Source organism: Dendropsophus ebraccatus, chromosome 4 (genome assembly GCF_027789765.1).
Source record: "Dendropsophus ebraccatus isolate aDenEbr1 chromosome 4, aDenEbr1.pat, whole genome shotgun sequence".
Lineage (NCBI taxonomy): Eukaryota > Metazoa > Chordata > Amphibia > Anura > Hylidae > Dendropsophus > Dendropsophus ebraccatus.
Genome location: NC_091457.1, coordinates 75,364,330 through 75,369,781, shown reverse-complemented (window position 1 = coordinate 75,369,781; position 5,452 = coordinate 75,364,330).

The window sequence follows — 5,452 nt, the reverse complement described above, 5'->3', positions numbered from 1 at the left end:
TTAAATTCAATATGGACACTGCCCTCCTGGAGACAGGATCAAAGCAAACCTATCATGTCCCTGATTTAAAGGGGGGGAACCAGTAGTGTGTACAATGCAAATAGACTGAGGCTGAATGTGCTCGGTGTGTGCTGCCAATGATTAAAGCGTAAGGATGGGGGGGGGGATGTTATATGACAAAGGATCCCTCCGCTTCTTCCCGTAAAACAGTACTTTACATGTGAAATCAATGAGAAGTCTGGAGATGAAAGAAGGCACAGAATACATTAACAATCTGATTCATCAACTGATTCTTCCCTTCCGAGGCGCATGAGAAACAGGAAGACTTAATGGGAGGGAAATGGTTATCTTAAAGGATCATATAATATTTATTAATGTTGAGTTTGTTCAATAAAGGAAAAAGAATTTTCCCCTCTCATATCTAAAAAAATCCAAAGAGGCTTTATTGGCAGGAGCAGCACATGCTAGTGTTGCCTATAGTAGCTATAAAGGTCTATGGCATGTTAAGTAACCCAGAGGAAAGGAAGAGCTGTCCTCATGTAGGGTGTCCTTGATGTTTAGGCGCCATTGTGAGGCTGGACACTGGAGTGAACTTGAACACCTCACAGTTTCTATACTGGAAAGCAGCAGATTCATCCACATAGGAGGCACACCTCTTAGAACATTAAATGGATTATCCAGTGGTACAAAAACATGGCCACTTCCTTCCAGAAACAGCACCGTTCTTTTCTCCAGTTAAGGTGTGGTTTGCAATTAAGCTTCATTCACTTTAATGGAACTGTGTTATAAAACCCCACCCAAACTGGAGACAAGAGTGGAAGGAAGGAAGGAAGGAAGTCTCTGGAAGGAAGTGGCCATGTTTTTGTAGTGCTGGATAACCCCTTTGAGGCTGGGTTCACACTATGTATATTTGAGGCTGTATTTGTGAGGCTGTATAGCAACCAAAACCAGGAGTGGATTGAAAACACAGAAAGGATCTGTTTACATAATGTTGTAATTGAGTGGATGGCCGTCATTTAATGGCAAATTTTTGCTGTTATTTTAAAACAACGGCTGTTATATTGAAATGATGGCAGTTATTTACCGTTATATGACGGCCAGCCACTCAATTTCAACATTGTGTGAACAGAGCCTTTCTGTGTTTTCAATCCACTCCTGGTTTTGGTTGCTATGAGGACCTGACTTGAGGACCAAATACTGCCTGAAGTATACAGTGTGTGAACCCAGCCTAAAAGCGCAGTCAGACTAGCTAGAGCATGGCCGGCTGGTCTCTGAAAAGATCATCCTGGCCGGACGATCTTTAGCGCTGCTTAATTCTGATGTGGGCGCATCCTTGCCCGCCTGCATCAGAACTCTCCACTGCACACTATGGAGCACGCGACTGGTGCTGCTCGCTCCACAGTGTGCACTAATAGGGTTTTCTGCAGCTGCTATTCAATGAATAGCGGCCGCAGAAAACTGACATGTCAGTTTCTCGCGGCGCTGCTAGGGATCCTGGCCGAAGTGTTTACTATGTGCTTTGTGCTTTTCTACTGTTATTTAGGTAATGGCAATCAAAGCGTTAAACCCGTTTACATTTTTACACATATGCTTTTGCTGCCTACTGCCTCCTCTGGTGAACAAATTTAAAGTGCAACTATTATCTTTTGCTGGTGGCAGAATACGCCGTCAAAATCCTCTCTGTGCAGACGTGCATTGGAGACGCTGGCACTCAGCACATTTTACTATTAAAATCTATATTTATGGTGGCTGTAGTCAATTCTCTCTGGTAGAATTCCACCTAAGCCCATGTCTGTTTGTTACACCTTATGAATCAGATTCCTTTATTTCATGCACTATTATTTGTGTATGCAGAGGATTGGAAATCTTTGAGTTTTTACTCCATAGTCTTTTGTTTTGTCATTATTTTTTTTTTTGTTTTGGACTTTTGTTTTTTTTTTCCTTTGCGATATCTTTGTAGGTCCTTGTTATCTTGAATGTGTAGGTTGTTTTCTTATTTGTGCTTATGTGGTTCCATAGTTCTCAGAGTGATCTGTCTTGGAAGGCATCTTGGAGTTGGCTAAAACTAGTGGAGAAATAATTTTATTTTTCTTTCAGAGTTTTTGTATTGATTCTGCGTGTTGTCATAGACTTTCCTCAAGCTGTTGTGTGTTTGCACCTCTGGCCTCCTGTATTGCCTGTTGTTATGATCTTTTGCACCATTTTGCACTCACTGTCAAGCCACCTTTTAGCATGCTTTTCAGAAAGTGGGGGAAGGGGGTCAGACCGCTTATTTACATACATTACAAAGTTATATAACTTTGTAATGTGTGTTAAATAAGCTAAAAAAATTGTGGGAGTTGTCCTTAAGGGTACAAACCCACTTGACGTATTTACTGCGTGAATCAGTCTTAAAAATAAGCAGGCAAAACGCAGGTTGGCTTTATACGATTGTTCTGCATTAAAATACGCAATTGCGTATTTTTGAAGCGTGAAGCTACATGCGTTTTTCACACAGGTTGTTAACAACTGATGCTTTGCTAACAACAAGCTTCACGCTTCAAAAATACGCAATTGCGTATTTTAATGCAGAACAATCGTATAAAGCCAACCTGGGTTTTGCCTGCTTATTTTTAAGACTGATTCACGCAGCAAATACGTCAAGTGGGTTTGTACCCTTAGGGTACAAACCCACACACCGTATACACAGCAGATACGCAGCAAAAACGCAGCAGATTTGAAGCAGATTTGGTGGTGCCGATTTGATGCTGTGTCCAGTTATTTAGATCTAATCTGCTGCGTGTTTGTTGCGTGTTTGTTGCGTATTTGCTGGGTATCGCAGCAGTAAATAAGCTGCGTATACGGTGTGTGGGTTTGTACCCTTAAGCTAAACCTTTACATACTGCAGGTGTGTACAGGGGGAAAAGTGAGACACTAAGGGCCCTTTTACACAGAAAGATTATCTGACAGATTATCTGCCAAAGATTTGAAGCCAAAGCCAGGAATGGATTTGAAAAGAGGAGAAATCTCAGGCTTTCATGTATGACCTGATCTCTGTTTATAGTCTGTTCCTGGTTTTGGTTTCAAATCTTTGGCAGATAATCTGTCAGATAATCTTTCTGTGAAAAAGGGCCTTTAGTGTGATGTGATACCTGACAGAGGTACTTTCAGAAAGGCGGTAAATAACTTAGTAAACCACCCATACTGGGACACTATAGTTTCTTGCAGCAACACCCTGGGAGCAGCATCTGCAGTGAGGGGAGGAGGGGGGATAAGAGGGCACTATAGGGGGAGGGGGGAGAAGGATCCCACTGTTACATATTGACTCCTAATATGTCCAGTTTCTATAAAGCAAGTTATGACTGTCATGTTTTGGAGCCAGTTATACCCCTGTGGCCTGCAAATCCCAATAGAAAGTTATCTAAACTCTATGCACCTAGCAGCAGCTGGTGGTCCTGACACCAGGGATGTCTCCAGCTCTGGTCTGGTTGTGGCTATGTCTGGCACGGTGACCACCAATTGGGCAGAAGACATTTGTATCAGGGAGGTCAGAGGGTACCAGCACTGAAACAAATTGAGGCTATGTTCACACAACGTATGTAATCAGCAACAACGGCTGTACTTTTCACAAAAACATACAGTGACTATTCCTCTATGGGATCCCAGCTGGAGCGTATACACATAGTATACGCTTCAGCCAGGATCTCTCGCGACGCCGCAAACAACTGACATATTAGCCACCGCAGGAAACCATGTCAGTGCACACTGTGGAGTGAGCGGATCCGGCAGCTTGCTCCATAATGTGCAGTGGAGGGTTCTGATGTGCGCCGGCCGGTCTCTTGCGCTGTGGGAACATAACCTTAAACTAATTCTGCAGTTTGCCAAGCCCATATGGGTGTGGCTTGCTTAAAAAGTGTGTGGCTCATAAAAGGTGCAAAATCATTTAACAAGCATAATCTAGGTTATATGTTCAATTAATTGTGATGGTGATTTAGGCCATACTCACCTGGCCCTATTTCGAAGCATATAACAGTACCAGCAAAGTGTTTGCCTTTCCAGTCCTGACTGCCTTGCATTCCAGCTGTCATTTGCAGGCAGTGAAGTTAGTGGTCTAGAGCCACTCCATGTAACATACTGCCCTTCAGGGACCTTGCACATCTGACCTGTCTGCTAATACATAAAATAAAAATATTATTATGGTCTTGTAACATGCTTTTCTCACAAGGGACTCAAGCACATTATGGTATTTTACTATTACGTATAAATCTTTTATATACTGTACACACACACACACACAAATATATTGTTGGAATCTGTGCATGTCAGGTGTGGTTGGTAATAACATGTCCAATCTTCCACATCATGTCATATGTCTTACTCTCTCCCTTTAAATCTTTGCTTCAGTTACACTCTGCCTACTTTTACTCCAACAGTGTGCGCCTTAGAGGATAACTAACAGTTTAGAAGACCCTAAACTGCTGTTATGTTTTCTTGTCACACAGAATGCTGAGACTGAAGGTAATTTTCATATCCTCTACACTAGGGGTGTCAAACTCAAAAACATAGTGGGCCAAAATTAAAAAATTGGACAAAGTCGTGGGCCAACCTTGATAATTATTAAAGCACAAATGATGCCATCCTGGCACTGTCAGATCAGCGTGCGGCATTCCTGGCACTGTCAGTGGTGTGCGTCTCCTAGCACTGTAGTAGCCAACCCAACCAAAATTGCCCCACATATTAGCCAGCCCTCCCAATAGTGTCCAAATAGTAGCCAGCCCCCCCAATAGTCTCATATAGTAACCAGTCCTCCCCCATAGTCTGTTATATAATAGCCAGCCCTCCCCAATAGTCTGTTATAGAATAGCCAGCCCTCCCCAATAGTCTCTTATACAGTAGCCAGCCCTCTCCAATAGTCTCATATAGTAACCAGCTTTCCCAGTAGTCTCATATAGTAGTCAGCCCTCCCCAATAGTCTCATATAGTAGCTAGCCCTCCCCCATAGTCTCTTATATAGTAGCCAGCCCTCCCCAGTTGTCTCATATAGTAGCTAGCCCTCCCCAGTAGTCTCATATAGTAGCCAGCCCTCCCCCATAGTCTCTTATATTGTAGCATGGTGGGCTAGATGTAATTCAAACTCTGAATTGCCTGGTGGGCCAAAAATAATGGCTCCACGGGCCAGATTTGGTCCGCGGGCCAGAGTTTGACATGACTGCTCTACACTGTTCTTGCAAAATCTTCACTTTAATCAATATTTAAATATGGGGATTTGGAGCACTGGGGGTGGGGGTGGGGTGGGGGTTGGGAATCTCGCCAGACCCCTATTTCATCTGTCAATGCTTGGTTGTGAAGAGCATTACACACCTCAAACTGATGGCCAAACCTGTCACTCACATCGGGTACGCCTGACAAAGGTGTAGAGTGTATGGGGATCTTTAGGGGTCATTCACACATCCCGTGCACAGCCTGTCTGCAA